The sequence below is a fragment of the Amblyomma mixtum genome, chromosome 4 (assembly GCF_055824585.1).
Source record: "Amblyomma mixtum isolate Tamu chromosome 4, ASM5582458v1, whole genome shotgun sequence".
NCBI classification, from domain to species: domain Eukaryota; kingdom Metazoa; phylum Arthropoda; class Arachnida; order Ixodida; family Ixodidae; genus Amblyomma; species Amblyomma mixtum.
The window spans coordinates 56015730-56034406 of NC_143015.1; positions in this window are offsets into that span (position 1 = coordinate 56015730).

An 18677-nucleotide genomic window follows, 5' to 3' on the forward strand; every position below is an offset into this window, starting at 1 on the left:
AACTCGTTGCCATGTAAATCGACCCACGCGTCTCTTAGCTTGAAATTGCGCACAAGTTGCTTTAGTGCGCGTGCCCCAGTGTACGGTCTGCCTTGTTTGCGACCGCTTACATCTCTATAGGGATCTTCAACACAGTTGAAATCCCCGACTATGAAGGCTGGATAACTGTCAAGCATGAAGGAATCAAGTGAATAAAAAAAATCGGACGTGAAAGAACGCTGAGCAGGAGCGTACACAACAAGCGCTCTCACGCGCCTGCCATGCAGGTTGAAGTCTACTGCTAAGGTGCGCCCATCAAAGCCATAAGTGCAGTGGGCACCGCGACGGAAATGAGGCTTGAAAAATACGACTCCAACACCAGACATAAAAGAATCTGTGAGCGTAAAAAAGGCATCAACGCGAAAGCGAGAACAAAAGGATTGAACATCGTACGGGGAACTAAAATTGCACTCTTGTAAGAAAAGAATATCCACGTTACGTGCTCTGGCAAAGCTCACAATTTCTCTCTGCTTGTCCAGGTTTCTTAAGCCCTGAGCATTCAGAGAGAGAAAGTGGACTGCCTCCATTGTAAGAGCGCACGCGGATAAACTAAAAACGAGAAAAAAAAAGAACAGACAACGGTAAAGCCATTTTTCTAAGGGGAATTGTGCCCAGACTGCGTCAGGGCACTAAGAACCTTGTGGGGCTTACTGGTATCAGGAGAGCTGTCGCTGTTGGCTGTCTCAGGGTGTCCCCTTTTCATCGTCGGACGATCACACTCCATGGGACTGTCACCTGTAGGTGGGTTAACGAGGAGGCTGAGTGGATTTTTCAGGTCCATTTTTCGACAGTCGGCGAGAAGCCTATTCATTCAGACGTTGTGTTGTACACATGCAGGCATGTCGTGTCGACCCGACGGGGCGTCGCGTCCTGTTCCCCCCCGGGCGCCACGTCCGGCTGACTGGTGACGTAGCCCGACGAAGTCCGGAGCGCTGCCTCCACTGGAGCTGGTGGCGGTCTCGCTTGACGACGAAGCAGCGCCGGCCGGTTCCGGTGTGGTGCAGCTCGTGCTCTCTACGCTGGATTCTTCGGACGTGCTGGGTTGAAGTGCTGGGAAGTCGTTCGATATCTCGATGTTGTCATTATTGTTGTTGATGGCTTCACCGTCAGTCTTCGCATCGATGGTCAAGTCGTCGATATCGGAAGCTTCCTCCGAGTCGTTGCCAGTGGTGTTGACTGGCGCATCCACTGCTGGGGTGGATACGACACGCTCCTCAGCAGCCGCTGCTGCTGCAAATGACCGTGGTCGCACGCAATCGACGGTACCATGGCTTCCGGCGCATCTGCGGCATGGCTCCTCGCACCCCTCTGTGGCATGCCCGAACACGCCGCACCTCGAGCAGCGGGGGGTGTGGCAATCTCTTCCAATGTGGCCGGCAAGGCGGCATCTCGAGCACAGCTTCTGCACGCCTCGGTAATCACACATGACTGTATAGCCTTGAACCGAGAGGAAGTTCGGAATCGGTTTCTTCATTTCGATCTTTGCCACTCGAATGCCTGTGCCGATACCTGGACGGCCCTTGAACGCAGGTTTGTGGACTTGTTGAACATTGCCATATGCTGATAATGCTGCTGCGAGCGACGCATCAGCCACCCACAAAGGCACTCGGAAAACTGAAACATGGACGATTTCAGGGCCTACACTAACAATGGGGACCGAGACGCCGTGGAGAACAATAGCGCCCCGGGTCTTGACCTTCGTAGCTGCGCTGTCCGAGGCAGCCGCAACGGCGAACTTTACACCTCCCATATGCTGGAGGGACTTGATACCGGCCGGGCCGGTTACGGCTTCCAGTGCGTCGATGACGTCATCCACGGTGCTTCCCTCAGGCGCACTGAGGATGAAACAGTGCGCCTTCGGCGGGGGTGGTGGATATGACATTAGATGGCAGAGCGGAGCCCTGGCGTTCTCAACGGTACCCCTGGCCGGTCTGGTGGACTGAATCCAGGGTCCGTCTTGATGATCTCGGTGCAGACGGGCAGAATGACGGCGCTGATCGCCGGTGACCCGACACCAGGTAAGTATGCTGGCGAAAGCACAAGTAAACGCATCCCATGCAAGGCACATCACCGTCTAGCGCCAATGAGAAAACCCACTGTTGTACCATTTCTGACACCAAGCTGAAAATACTTCCGCTAAGAAGCTAGCTGTTGAAATCAAAGCAATCATACGCAGAAACGTGTAATTCAAATTTGGGAGAATCGCCTCAACTGACTTTCAGTTGTAACAAATATTAAGCGAGGAAACGGAAGTGTGGAATGCGCGAAGGGGAAGCATTCATTCGCTCTGGAGTATTGTTTATTGATCTGCTATGACTTGAGAAGCACGAGCATACCTGCCGCCATGGTTCAGTTGGCTACCGAGCACGGCTGCTGGGCGCGAGTTATGGCTCAGTGCTGACAATAAACGTTTTCCAATCCAATCCAATCATTATCGCGTTCTGGCCGTGACAGCCCTATTTTGATAAACGCCAAGTGCGGAATCGCGCTTGTGCTGTTTATGACCCCAGCGCTTGTTGAAGCATCACAGATGGTCGAAATAGACAGAATCCCTCCTCTACTGTGGCCCAAAGAGCACACACGCTGTTTTCCAACTATTATCCCATAATTCTGAAGCAGTTTTCAGCTGGCTGACGGTGCGCGTCGTTTTGTAAAAAAGAGAACACAAGTATAAAAAATGCGGCACACGCGTCTTTGTTTTCCTTTTCAACAACGGCCGGGCGTTGCACATTCTTCTTGACAGCTGAGATGACGGACAAAGGGTAAAAAGTTTCAATGATGGTGATAGTTTGATTTTATTTGAATCCGAATCGCGGTGGAACGGGAAGAGCTCCACTGCAGAATTCCAGACTGCGTGGGGGAAAGGGTCAAAGGTCCATTTTTCCCAGCACGTCATCAGTTTTCCAAGCTTGGGATCAATCAATCAATCAATCAATCAATCAATTAAACAATCAATCAATCAGTTTATTTGCATCAGGGAAGGTGATGCTAGGAGCGAAATCAAAAAGCCGACAAAGTTATTGGTTAGAGAGGGACCACGCTCTAGGTATTATTGAGTATTCTTGAGTTATTACGGTATTATTGAGCTGTACGCAATACCATTCAAGCCCCACGGCGATTGTCTCTTCCAGGCTTCCTTCGTCTTCACACATGTTGTCTTTAATATTGTCACCACAATCTTCCGCCCTTGCAGAATAGGACTTGAAGTCTACCTTCGGATCGCTCAGGCTACCTTCATCCGAGAGGTAACACTCCCGCTATATATCGCTGCACGGATGATGCCATGTTTGTTTGAAATCTGGAAAATCTAGTGCTTACGGGGTCAGCTTCAACACACGAGGAACACCTGCGATAGCAGAATCGACATTTAAGCTAGTTGGTATAACATCATGGAAAAAATGACAGAAGCCAACAGCCACAGAAACCAACGGGCACAGGGGATTTTTATTTTTTTTATTTTGTAGTGTTGATCAATTTAGAATATTACTGAATATTTTATCGCTTAAAGCTAATTGATTCGAAAAGCAGAAGAAAAAACAACCACATGCCGCCGGTGGGATCCGAACCCACGACCTCCGAATTACGCGTCCGGTGCTCTACATCTGCGCTACGGCGACGGCTGTCAAATCTTCTACTTTCGGGGGTATTCATGTTCACAAGTAACCTAACCTTGAGAGTGTTCATCAGCGCCACCCACGTTCATAAGCGGCGGACGTAGAACGTCCTGATTTACCGCATGTGTGACGTAGAACGTCATCGAACGGCGAGGGTGGAAGCTGCGTGAGAACCCTCTTATGCTTCCTATGGCGTCAAGGCTGCCAGAACCGAGGCCCTCGCTAAGCAATTAAGCAAACAAGGGAAGGGGAATGAGGGGCTCGTTATAAATATGACAGAAGCCAACAGCCACATAAACCAACGGGCACAGGGGATTTTTATTTTTTTTATTTATTTTGTGGTGTTGATCAATTTAGAATATTACTGAATATGTTATCGCTTAAAGCTAATTGATTAGAAAAGCAGAAGAAAAAACAACCACATGCCGCCGGTGGGATCCGAACCCACGACCTCCGAATTACGCGTCCGGTGCTCTACCTCTGAGCTACGGCGACGGCTGTCAAATCTTCTACTTTCGGGGGTATGGAAAAAAGAGCGCGTTCCGGACGACGGACAAGGAACATCAAACACAAGGGCTTAACGGTCTTCCTTGTCCGTTGTACTCAGTGCGCAAATTTTTCCATGGCCTTTTGCGGTCTAGTGTAAGAACTTTGAATCAGTAAAAGCGCGGATGAAAGGACGGATGCTGCCATCTGCGCTTTAAATCCGGAAACACCACTTGGCGAGCACAGCTCGTCATAAGCCAATTAGAAAGCAGCGAAACGCCCATGTCGAGGTGAGCTCGTCATAAGCAAAACAGTACAGATTACTGGTGACGAGATGTCGTCAATAACTGTTAAGGGGATAAACCCTGCACTCATTGAACGAGGCGACACCGCGCTCATACACAACGTCATCCATTAGTTGATGCACCGGTTAATAGTGACAATCCACTTAATGCCATTTCCTCGGTGTCAGTGTGGGATAACCACACGAAATTTCCTCCACATGCAGCGCGCTGCCTCGTGAGCGTAACTACAGGGACTGAGAGTTGATATCAGAGCTGTTCGAAACTCCGCTTCAAAAATTTCTTTGTCCCTGTGCCCACTTTGTGTGGTTTACATATCTCGGTGTTTCCAAAAGCTGTAGCAATTGATCGTAATTATTATCTGTAGGGAGGTTTTGCTTTTTTTCCTTCACCCGTTCTCTTTTCTCTTGAACTCTAAGCTTATGGATTTTGGTTACAGCAACTCTTTCACTCATTTCGTTGCCAGGTGGTATTGCGTTCATTAACAGTCTCGAAGACTGTAACTGGAGCACAGTTCATATCAATGAACATGGGCGTTGCGACAATCTGTAAGCGTTGAATTTTGGACCCATCCAACCGCCATTTTTAGATACATCGACCCTATGGGATGTCGCAAATTTGTAAAATACAAGAACCCTGCTTGAGATTAGGCATCACGCTACCGTTAGAACGAGGCCCCTTCTTTTGTGACCGGTTTGCGGACATGGCCAGACGTTTCCGCATTCGCGACATGATGAGTTGTCTATTTATCCCTTTATGCCCACCACTTTTCACTGCATCTCTTGCCAGCAGCGCGTTGGCTTAAAATTACACGGCTTTAAATTTTGTAAAGTGTAGTGTGCCAAGTGTGACAGGTTCCGCTACCACCATTCGCCGACACTGCGCTGCGCCTGACGACGACGAAGTTATGCGCCGACACTACGCTGCGCCTGACGACGACGAAGTTCCCCCGCTCTCTTCTCTCTTGGTGCTGGCTACGCCCGTCTACGCTGCCAGACCCTGCACAGCGGTTCGGTCTCTTGAGGACGCCTAATAAACGCACCCCTACAATTGATGCAGGTGCTGGGTTCGTCCCCTACCAGCCTGGAACTCCGGAGCCGTACGCTGCCGCCTGTGTCAACCATGCCAAATGAGACTGCCCCAACATCGGCGGCCAGTTCAACCACCGTCATTTGTTCTGGCGCCATCCGGCAGCGTGACCCTGCCCTCTTCAGTGGCACTGCCGACCAAGATGTTGACGACTGGTTGTCATCGTATGAGCGAGTGAGCAGCTACAACAAATGGGATGACACTATCAAGCTGAGTAACGTCATCTTTTATCTCACGGACGTGGCGAACCTCTGGTTTCGAAACCATGAGGCGGACCTACCCACTTGGCCCGTATTTAAGAAGAGTTTTCCGGAAGTATTCGGCCGCCCTGCGGTGCGCAAGCTGCGTGCCGAACAGCGCTTACGGGACCGCGCTCAACACACCGACGAGACCTTCACAAGTTATATTGAGGACATCGTTGACCTCTGCAAACGTGTCAACGCCGCCATGCCAGAAGCGGACAAGATCCACCACATCCTCAAAGGCATCGCTGACGACGCATTTCAGATGCTCCTCGCGAAAAATCCTACCACCGTCAGTGAGGTTATTAAGCTTTGCCAGAGCTACGACGAGCTCCGCAAGCAGCGCGCTTCCACACGGCGTGCCGGTGTCTGCGACGAGGCCCTCTCTACACTGGCCCTGGGCGGTACTTCTCCTGAGGACTCCCCTCTTCTCAACCAAATCAAAGCCTTCGTTCGTGAAGAGGTCGCTCGCCAGCTGTCCCTCATATCACATTTTCAAGACCCCGCCCGCCAAGTTCCTGACTCGACCCCGTCTTTGGCTCCTACCATTCGCCGTGTCGTGCAAGACCAAGTCGCTGACCTGCTACCGTCAAGCCCTGTGCTCCCGCCTGTGACAGCACCCCTGACGTACGCCCAAGCAGTGGCCAGGCCACGACATACGCCGGCACCCGATTCCTACCAGGCCGCCCCTTCTTTCCGTCCGCCGCCGCCGTCTGAGCCCCCGTGTCAAGCTCCGTTCTCAAGAGTTCGCCCACATCCTACGAATCCCTGGCGTACTGCGGACAACCGACCCATCTGTTACGCCTGTGGTCGGCCCGGCCATGTCGCGCGGCTTTGCCGCCAGCGCCTTCCGCCTTCTCGACCTGATCTGCGCTCCTACCCGTACGATGCCGAACTATGCTCGCCGAGAAGTCCACCTGGTCCCCCCTTTGTTTCCCCTGATCGCCAAATTTACACCACTCGCCGATCGCCTTCCCCTCGACGCCGTTCCCCTTCTCCGATGCTGCGGCGTTCTAGCTCCGCACTTGAGGGAAACTAACAGCCGCAGTTCCGGGGGCAAGAACTGCGCTTGTTTCGAACTCCTCAAGTCCTCCGAGTCGTCCCGCTAATGTAATCGTAGTGTTCGTGGAAGGTGCCAAGGTTCTCGCCCTCGTCGACACGGGCGCTGCAGTATCTGTTATAAGTGAAGCTCTCTGCCGCCTACTCCGCAAAGTGACTACCCCACTTTCTGACTATTCGCTTCGCACCGCCTCATCACAGCGCATTCATCCCTCAGCCGCATGTACGGCCCGTGTCCTCATTCAAGATGTTTTGTACACCATCGAGTTTATTGTGCTGTCTCACTGCTCACACGACATCATCCTGGGATATGACTTCCTTTCGACCCATCGTGCCGTTATTGACTGCGCTCGAGCTGAAATCGCCTTTTCTCCGCTGTGTGACGCTCCCTTTTGCGACGTACCTACGCAGTCTGCCAAACTTGTGGTCGCGACTGATACCGACATTCCTCCGTTTTCTGCTGCCCTCGTACCCCTCTCCTGTGCCGGCGTCACTCATTCAACTGTTTTCTTCACGCCTTCCGAAACCGCTTCCCGCCATCCCTGCCTCCTGCTTCCCTTTGCTGTTCTGACGATCGACCATGGACACAGTGCAATTTACGTCTCGAACCCATCTTCGTGCCCGTCCGCAGTGCTCCGAGGTGAATGCCTCGGGCGTATTGAAGAACTTGATTCCTGCCTTCCCTACCCTATTCTTGATACCACCGCTTCCTTCGATGTCGATGTGCTCAGCTCCTGTGATGTTAAGAATGATCCACCGCCCTCCGACGTCTTCCACCGTGCCATTGACGCTGACCTTCCACCCGCGCTACGTGATCAACTCGTCGCCCTCCTCCAGCGCTTCAGGTCTTCTTTCGATCTTCCTCAGACTGTCTTGGGCCGCACGTCTGTCGTTGCGCACACCATCGACACCGGTACACACGCCCCTCTTTGCCAGCGCCCCTATCGAGTCTCGGCTTCTGAGCGCCGCGTCATTTCTGATCACGTGGACGACATGCTCCGCCGGGGTGTCATACAGCCCTCTCACAGTCCCTGGGCGTCTCCTGTTGTGTTGGTAAAAAAGAAAGATGGTTCCATCAGGTTCTGTGTTGATTACCGCCGGCTCAACAACATCACACGCAAGGACGTCTATCCCCTGTCACGAATCGATGACGCCCTGGACTGCTTGCAAGGAGCTGAGTATTTCTCCTCGCTGGATTTGAGGTCAGGTTACTGGCAGGTGCCTATGGCTGACACTGATCGCTCAAAAACTGCCTTCATAACACCTGACGGCTTATATGAGTTCAGTTTGGCCTTTGCAACGCCCCGGCAACTTTCGAACGCCTGATGGACACCATCCTTAGTGGACTCAAGTGGGAGAGTTGTCTTTGCTATCTCGATGACATCGTCGTCTTTTCTGCGGACTTTTCTTCTCATCTCATCCGCCTGGAGCGCGTTCTGACTTGTCTTACTGACGCTGGGCTCCAGATGAATTTGAAAAAGTGCCGCTTTGCTGCCCGACAACTCACCATTTTAGGACATGTAGTCTCTAAAGACGGCATTCTTCCGGACCCCGCCAAACTTCGTGCAGTTGCCGAATTTCCGAAGCCCACCTCACTGAAGCAGCTCCGTAGCTTCGTTGGCCTTTGCTCGTACTTCCGTCGCTTCATCTTAAATTTCGCCTCGATCATCGCTCCTCTGACCCAGCTACTCGCAGGCAGCTCCAACCTCTCCGCTTGGACGCCTGCTTGCGATGACGCCTTCGACACCTTGCGCCGCCTTTTGGTTTCGCCTCCTATCCTGCGCCACTTTGACCCGACTGCGCCTACTGAGATCCACACTGACGCCAGCGGTATTAGACTGGGTGCCGTTCTCACCCAACGCAAACCTGGCTTCCGTGAATATGTGGTCGCCTACGCCAGTCGGACCTTGAGCAAAGCGGAGGCCAACTATTCTGTTACCGAACGAGAATGTTTGGCCATCATTTGGGCCATTGGAAAATTTCGTCCCTATGTCACGGTCGCCCGTTCTGTATAGTAACCGACCACCATGCCCTGTGCTGGCTGGCCTTTCTCAAAGACCCGTCAGGCCGCCTAGCTCGCTGGGCTCTGCGATTGCAGGAGTATGACATTCATGTCATTTACCGCTCCGGCCTCAAGCATAATGACGCGGACGCTCTTTCCCGCTCGCCGCTACCTAGTGCTTCATCGCCTGCTCCTGTGTCTGCTTACGACTTGTCCTCGCTTGCCACTGCCGACATGTCAACCGAGCAGCAGAAAGACCCTTGGATCGCCAGTCTTATTAACTTCCTTTCGAGTCCTACGACTGATAATTCGTCCCGTTCTCTCTTACGTCAAGCCCGTCACTTTTCTATTCGGGACGGTCTCCTCTACCGTCGCAATTACCTGTTCGACGGACGCAAATGGCTCCTAGTGATCCCCCGCCATCTACGCACCGACATTTGCGCCGCTTTTCATGCGGACCCACAGTGTGCCCACGGCGGCGTGTTGAAAACCTACACGCGTCTGCGTCTTCGATTCTACTGGCGTGGCATGTACCGCTTTGTTCGCCACTTTGTGCGATCTTGCCCATCCTGTCAACGGCGTAAATGTCCGCCTCACACCTCGCCTGCTCCACTGCAACCGTTACCCTGCCCTGCCCGCCCGTTTGACCGCGTTGGCATAGACCTCTACGGCCCCCTCCCTCCCACTCCCGCTGGTCACCGCTGGATTATCGTGGCCGTGGATCATCTCACACGTTATGCTGAAACGTCTCCATTACCATCTGCCTCCGCCCGCGACGTGGCTTCCTTTCTTCTAAAGAACCTGATTCTTCGCCATGGTGCTCCTCAAGAACTGCTCAGCGACCGTGGACGCGTATTCCTGTCTAACGCTCTTGAGGCCCTCCTCAAGGAATGCCGCATTATCCATCGAACCGCTTCGTCTTACCACCCTCAGACCAAAGGCCTGACCGAGCGTTTCAACCGAACCCTCAGTGACATGCTGTCCATGTACATCGACGCCAACCACTCCAACTGGGACCAAGTTCTTCCCTTCGTCACCTACGCATATAACACTGCGACACAAACCACCACTGGATTCTCTCCCTTCTTTCTTCTGTACGGCCGCGAGCCCTCCTGCACGATGGATACTCTTCTTCGCTACCGACCCGACATTTCCGAGTCCACGCCACTGTCCGACGCTGCCAGGTACGCCGAAGAATGCCGCCAGCTTGCTCGCTCGTTTACCACGCAGACCCAGTGGCAGCAAAAACATGACCGCGACACTTCCGCGGCCTCTACCTCCTACCCTGCCGACTCCCTTGTGTGGCTCTGGGTGCCTCCCACAACTCCCGGCCTTTCGCGGAAACTGCTGCATCGCTATCATGGTCCCTACCGGGTTCTCAAGCAAACATCTCCGGTCAATTATATTGTTGAGCCTGTTGCACCCGCTGCGGACTTGCGTCGCCGTGGCCGCGAAACCGTCCACGTCGACCGACTGAAGCCGTACTACGACCCCTCTGTTCTTCCTTCCCCTTAAGACGCCAGGATGGCTCCTTTTCACCCGGGGGAAACTGTAGTGTGCCAAGTGTGACAGGTTCCGTTACCACCATGCGCCGACACTGCGCTGCGCCTGACGACGACGAAGTTATGCGCCGACACTACGCTGCGCCTGACGACGACGAAGTTCCCCCGCTCTCTTCTCTCTTGGTGCTGGCTACGCCCGTCTACGCTGCCAGACCCTGCACAGCGGTTCGGTCTCTTGAGGACGCCTAATAAACGCACCCCTACAAAAGGAAGTTGCAAAATGGAAGGCAGTCATTCCTCTTCTAAGCATTTATAGAGCTCTCAAGGATAATTATTCCTGTCATCTTCACACACATAACTATTATGAACAAATGCACTTTTGAGCGAGAAGGAGTTTACGAACGCAACTTTTTCATGTAATGTAAGCCTTCAGTTTTAGAATCAATATATCGGCAGACCACGCGAGGGCAGTCTTCCATTTTTCTGTATCAACGTTTTAGCTATCGTCAAAAGCGTTTCCTATTGGTTTTGTATGGCTCTTTGAACTGCTTGATGCGATCGTTAGAAACGCGGTAAAACATTTTGATAGACATCAAATAATGGACCATTACCTACAATATTTCAATAGCAGTACCTAACAATTTTTAAATATTTAAAATTTTTGACCGATAATGTTGGGCACGTTCTACCCTGCACGCATCCTATTTACTGGTAGTGATCACGACAAGGTCTGTTTACGGTCATGCACCGAATAAATGACGAATTTCCAAACCAATGGGTGGTTTATATTTGTTAGTGCGGAACTGCCGACTCGTTTTTTATTCACGTCGTGGGCAGCATTTCAGCGCCTTTCCTTATAAGGAAATCCCAAGTTTACTAAGTCAATTGTTTTTTTGAGCTAGTCAAAGTGCACGGAAAAATTGCATACCTGACGGCTCGTTTTTGTGTGAAAACTACTGCACACAGCGAAGCAAAAAGTTCTGACTGCCACCCAAGACTGGCACTTCAAGTCGCAGTTTCGGCTCAGTGGCGATGGCTTTGGGATCAAAAGCAAGACTTCAAGGCTTCAGTCCTGGTTGCGCCGAGAACATATAACTTCATACCAGGTTAAAGATTTTGAAGAGGCTGGGGTTTGCCAGACCACACAGCTATTCAGCAGAAAAACGTTTCCAGAACATGCCGCCGCGGTGGCTCAGTGGTTATGCAGATCGGGTGCTGACCCGAAAGACGTGGGTCCGATCTTGGCCGCGGCGGTCGAATTTCGATGGAGGCGAAATTCTAGAGGTCCATGTACAATGCGAAGTAATTAAGTGCACGCTAAAGAACCCCAGGTGGTCGAAATTTCCGGAGCCCTTCACTACGGTGTCGCTCACAGCCTGAGTCACTTTGGGACGTTAAACCCCATAAACCATAAACCAAACCTTTTCCAGAACTACGTCTTGTTTTGCCTGTTCAGACGGCCTCCCAAAATAGGTTCCACTTCCTCTTAGGTTTTCCTAAAGCATAAACGATGGTGATTTTGCGGAGGGTTACAATAATATATCACTTCCGTTGCTACAATAGCGCCGCTAATCGTAGATCAGAACACCTAATTACAGACACGTGATTTCAGTGAGCTTAAAAATAACAAGGTTTGGCGTAAGTTCAAGAACTTTGCGCTCAGGAACATAAATAATCCCAGTGCCGTTAATCTCGAATATAGGAGGCTACAAAAGATAGCATGTTTTGGGGGGCGTGATACCGGTGCGACCATGACATCGCCGCTCCCGTTATGCCTGTTCATACAGGTTTCCAACGTAGCTGTCACGTTACCGTGCGATCGTGACTGCCTTCCGGCCAGCATGAAGGAATCCTCACAACCAGGCAATGTTCTATTTAGTTTCATATAACATTTCGCCGCCGATGGCTGCCTCGTCAGTGAAAGATGTGGTGCGTCTGAATTTGGACAGTGCGCGCTGCCAGTCGCCCAACATTGAACCGTAAAAGAACGCCACCTCGAGCGACAAAAGCGGCGTCATACCAGTCTTCCTCTGGGGCGTGACACCGGCGCGACCATGACACCGCCGCTCACATTATGGCTGATCATGAAGGTTGGTGGGATGCCTCATTACGGTGCCGATGTTTTGTAGGTTTTGCCGGTCCCGCCTCATGTGATTTTTGCGCAACTGTGCTCACACTCTTCTATAGAGAACGCAAAGTACTGTCGAAAGCGACGCTATTTTTTTTTAATGCGCAGGACTGTGTTTTTTTATGCTGCTGCTGTTATTGTGCGGAGACGTAGAGCGGAATCCAGGTCTTGATAAAGACTGCTCTTCGACAGCTTCTAGATGGCCAGACTGATATTAAGCAGAAATTGTTATCCATTGAGGAGTACCAAGCTGAGAACAGGGCTGCCATGCAGACACTTAACACGAGGTTGACAAAACTGGAGCTGCAGATTGTCCGTTCTGATGTACTGGAGTGCACAGTTGCGAAATGTCAGGAAACTACCGTAATCAGTTGCATTAAGCCGAGCTGTAGAGCCTGAGGGATAAATTGAATGACCTGGAGAAGAGGAGTCGGCGTTGAAACTTTCTTTTCTTTGGCGTTAAAGATACAGATCAGCAAAAATCAAGCGCAACAAGATAAAATCGTGTGAAAGGAGTTTGTAGAGAACACATGTAAAAAGCGGTCCATCATTGTAAAGTTTGCGTCACATAAAAAGAAGTCACCAGTCTTTGCAAATGCAAAAACATTGAAGTGTACTTATGCCAGCATATCAGATGAATATTGGTGTAATGTAAGAAAGAAAAGAAAAATTTGCTGGGAATACGCGAAAGCACATTGTGATAAATGTGATCGTCCGGTCATCAGATATGATACTTTGTGCCTGAAGGGTGGAGAGTATGGGTACGATGAAAATCAAGAGCAAGCAAGGAGCTATTCATGATGTAAACAGCGCGAACTACAAGGGACAAGAAAAGAAGGGACACAGGACGAGCGCTGACTCGCAACTAAAAGGTTTATTCACTGAAACCTTCATATATGAAGAAACAATCAAAGGGAAGAAACAACACACACAAAAAAAATTAAAAACCATGAAACGCAACATTCGTCAGGTGCTCCCGAGAAAATTCATCTCCCTATCGCAAAGGAAAACAGATGGTTTGCTGACGCAATTCAGTTGATCCCCTGCGATGTGAAAAGCCTCGACAACTTCTCGTGTCGTCTCGTGTCGTGTCGTTTTTTGTTTTTTTTGTGTTGTTTCTTCCCTTTGATTGTTTCTTCATATATGAAGGTTTCAGTGAATAAACCTTTTAGTTGCGAGTCAGCGCTCGTCCTGTGTCCCTTCTTTTCTTGTCCCTTGTAGTTCGCGCTGTTTACATCATGAATATCTACCAACTCGCCCAACTGAACGTTTTGCCAAGCAAGGAGCGCAGGTGACATCAGTTAAATCCGATACTTCTCAGTTGCCTTTTCAGGTAGTTAATCGCTGCAGCATCGAAAACAAAAAAAAAGTTGAATTGCTGTATCTTGTTGAACTGACAAATCCATCCGTCGTTCCTCGATGTGAGACATGGCTGCATGGTGATATTGCTGCTCCGCTGCTTTTTTAACCAAATTTCCTTCGTCATATGCACAGCGTAGAGTGAAAAGGATTTTCATGTTATATATGTGTGCCGCGGAGAACCGTAGGGCATAGCACACTTACCCACTATGCTTACGACAGACTTATGCTTAAGGTTTTAACGACATCGCGTTGGTAACGCGGTGTTTATTCAAAAGTGTATTCTATGTAGCCGGCGGAGAATGACTTTATAGGATCCAATATTGTGTAGACACGCGTCATTAAACTGTTTTTCCTAAAAAGGCAAAACAATAAACCAAAATCGTCATTGCTGTAGAATCAGACCAAGGACGAGATAGTCGTCTACATATCGGAACATTTTGACAACGCAGGTACTACTGATTCTTTTGTGCAGCATTCTGTCATAGTGGGCGAGAAAGAGTTCACTAAGAACAGCGGCTGTGCATGAGCCTATGCATACACTTTTCTTCTGGATGTAGGTTTGTTTATTTTGAAACGAATTCAAGCGCACAACAATACGCACACAAGAGAGGAAAGACACAGGACAGGCGCTAACTTCATCTGATTTATTTGCAGGTAAGAGAGCAGATTATATTATAGTAGGTTTGTTCGTTCCACGTGACAAAGGAAGATTTCAAATAAAAGTCTAGGATTCGCAGAAAATCGCTCGCGGAAAGCCCTATTTGATTTTGGAAGCGAACAGTGCCATGGCTATCGATAGCTTCTTCTATACAACTCATTAGTTCCTTGTGTGGCAACGAATAGTACAAGTCTTTGATGTCCACGGGGAATCCTTTGAGATCTTGGTGATGAGAAGAGGTTAAAAAGGTGATGATCTGTTCTGAGCTATCAACCACAAAAGGTCGTCAATCACTAAACGTTTTAGATTGTCTTTAATTAAGGTGGCGAGTTGCTTCTGCCAGGATTCTTGCTCGGAAACAATGACCCTAAGCGGATAACCTGGTTTGTGTGTCTTGGCAGAAAAAAAGACATTTTCTGTTAAACGGTTGGTTGACTTCAGGTTACGGGCTAGCGCGTCAAGGTTTGTGGTCTTGCATAGGCGCAGGGCTTGGCTTTTTACCTTTTTACCTTACCTGAAGTCAACCAACCGTTTAACAGGAAATGTCTTTTTTCTGCCAAGACACACAAACCGGTTATCCGTTTAGGGTCATTGTTTCCGAGCAAGAATCCTGGCAGAAGCAACACGCCACCTTCATTAAAGACAATCTAAAACATTTAGTGATTGACGACCCTTTTGTGGTTGATAGCTCAGAACAGATCATCACCTTTTTAACCTCTTCTCATCACCAAGATCTTAAAGGATTCCCCGTCGACATCAAAGACTTGTACTATTCGTTGCCACACCAGGAACTAATGAGTTGTATAGAAGAAGCTATCGATAGCCATGGCACTGTTCGCTTCCAAAATCAAATAGGGCTTTCCGCGAGCGATTTTCTGCGAATCCTAGACTTTTATTTGAAATCTTCCTTTGTCACGTGGAACGAACAAACCTACATCCAGAAGAAAGGTGTATGCATAGGCTCATGCACAGCCGCTGTTCTTAGTGAACTCTTTCTGGCCCACTATGACAGACTGCTGCACAAAACAATCAGTAGTACCTGCGTTGTCAAAATCTTCCGATATGTAGACGACTATCTCGTCCTTTTAAAATGCAACAGTGAAGAATTCAAAATTGCAGCTCCCGAAGTTCAGTCCTTGTTTGACCAATGTTTGCATCCTCTCGTATTAACGTCTGAATTCCCAGAAGATAACAACATGCGATTCCTTGACCTACGTCTTCAGTTTTCTCCTGCGCATGCCTGCTGGTCATAGGAACCCAGAGGTAAAAAGCCGCTCCTCTCATACGCGTCAGCGCACTCGAAGTTGATAAAGCGAGGCATCATCAGCCTGTGCTTCCGCAACGCCCTTCAAAAAGCCTGCGAACATCGACTTCATGACTGTCTTCACGGGCAGGTGGGTCGGCTCCTCGCGGCGGGCTACCCTTTACCTCTCCTGATATCAGTTGCAGGCAGCATAAAGAAAAAACGTTTGCCCACCCGGAAGGAGGATTACCGCAGAAATGTTGTAGTTGTGCCCTATCTGCACAATGTTAGCCACGGTCTTAAGAAAGTTGGGAGACGCGCAGGCATCGACGTGGTTTTTTCTGCGCCCAACAAGCTCGCCTCCCTCTGCAGGAGAGTTAACAGCCAGCAAGTTCACTGTGGTTGTGGGCAAACGCACAGTAATCCCCACGTTCCTTGTGCCTCCGGTGTTGTGTACACTGTGCCCTTATCCTGCGGGAAGGAATTCATTGGTCAAACGGGAAGATGCATCAATGTCAGACTTCAAGAACATAATAATAATGTAGGTAATATAGCCATCACTGGAAATCTGGCCAAGCACTGTAAAAAATGTGAAAGCAAAACTTGCGCCCCAATTTTTGACCAATGTACAATCATTGGGAAAGGACGAGATCATACGTCGAGAGAAATAATTGAGGCTTGCAACATTCGTCGTGCGAAAGACCACTGGGTCAGTACATCTTCCATTAGTTTATCTCAGAAAGAATTGGATTTTCTGAGAACAGCACGGCATGTGTTGTGAAGTTTGGCGTTGTTTGTTTTTATCCCTTCCTGTTTTTAGTGTTTTTTCCGGGTTTTTATTTGTGACATAGGGTTAGTTTTTTATTCGTCGCAGGCCTTTACTCCTCCTTTTAGTTGTTTTGTGCTTTTAGCCTCCTTTTTTGGCCTCTTTAAAAATTCATCTTCTGTGAGGCATTAATGTGTTTGTTGATTGCCGGCCCTTCACACCTCCCAGCCTACCAGTTATTAATGTTTTTAAAGTGTTTTTTTTTAATGTTCTTAACGATTTTTATGTTTTTAATGCCATCATTTCTGTTATTGATTGTCTATAGCTTTTAGCCCCTTTTGGGCGACCTCATCTTTCATTACCGATCATCCGTTATTTCGCGCCTTGGCCCTATACACCCTCCGCTTCTCTTTATCGTCTTCAACCGCCACCACATTTACCAACATACTTTATCTACTGACGTGACTGTCTTCTGGATTCCGGTGACCGAGCAACCTTTTATCTATGTTCCACCCCCTCATGATTGCGATATATTCTCTGTATTTCGCAATAAAAATTCAGTTGATAGTCAGCGCCTGTGTACGTCCTTCCTTGTTTCTTGTGTCCCGTCCTTTGCGCTGCTCCACCATGATGCAACAGCACCAACTAGCCCAGCAACTTGCTCTTCTTAACCTCATTCCTTGCTTACTTGCGCCAAAGATGAGAAAGAGGTAAGTTGACGGCCTGTGCGATGATTTCCCTCCATAAACACAAATGCCGAGATTGCCTTCAGTATGGCGCTTTGCAGTGGTCAGAGAATTAAGTAGATTTTTTATTAGTACGTGAAAAAATGTCAACATCTATTTTACGGTATGTTGTGTGCGTAAGACGCTTTTATTGTTGAGGACAGTCATCCTCAAAGGGGCAACATTTAATTGAACTGTAGCATGTGGTACATGAACAAGGCGAGGATTCTAGCATGTATAAAAGCAATGGTTCTTCTAAGGCCTATAATATAACTTGGCCTTCCCATGCGAACGAAGTGCTCACTGATTCGGTGAAGTTCCGGAAGCGGTTGTGGAGTGCAGCCCCTACGAATAGTGCAGTTGTGATGCCAAAGCGTCTGTGCCTTGTGCTATGGAAAACTGTAATGCTGCCACATGACCCCAATACAAATCTTTGAAGTCAGAGCAAAATACGCTTTCAAAATCTTTGCAGCATTATGAATATAAAATAAAGTTTTAGTGCCATTTATTGTACATATGGGCCGATCAGCAAAAACAACCAAAACATATGTTTCTGTTTTTCGGCTCAGGCGCTACGGAACTGCGGCAGCCTCCAAATTTCTTTGAAGCCACTGCAGACTGGTTGTAAACTCTTAGAAATCTTAGAAATTGCCAATCACTGCAGCGCCGTTAGAAGCCTCCAAAGTCGAACAGCAACAAATAGAGCCGCCAAATCTGTCGATGCCCGGTAACAAGCTGCGCGTTACTGTTTTAGCGCCTCGTCCATAAATGCATTACGTTTAAAACGAGCCTGAAAATTTCTTACGCTGTTTTATACTATCGCTGAGTGCTTCAGACGAACAGCCCTAGAAAAGTTTGAGATTAGAATACGGCTACAAAGTTCTCACTTCAATCCGCAGTTTGAGCTTTGTCATTTTTTGTCTCCCAATATATATTTGCTCGAACGTTTAACTGGCCCTACGGTTTGTTTCTCTCCAAAGGGTAAGGAAATTGTCCTAAGGGTTCTTTGGCGTATTCATAGAGAGGCTGGCGGTATTGTAGAGGAGCAGAATGAATTATTGCTGCTCAGAGGAGACCGTTCAGAACAGAGAGAAAGAAGCAAAAATGGACAGGTGTGGTCTACTTGCATAGGTCCGGAAGCATTCTTCGAAATATGTGCCGAAAATACAGGATCAGCGCACATAAAAATCGCGGCAACGCTTGCTTCTTTTCTATTTTTGAAAGCATCTATTACGTCGAATAAAATTCATGTTGCTTGTTTTGATCGAGATGGCTTCCTTGCAGGCAGAGGTCGAGTGGCTCGCGATAAGAGTTGATTTTTATAGCGTCACCGCCTAGCGACATGCTGAGCGTATATCGTAAGAAAATAACGTCATCCTGACATGACTTGTATTACAGACGTCATCGTCGATCATGCAACTCATTGTCTGAATCTCGTCTGAGATACCTGAACGACATGT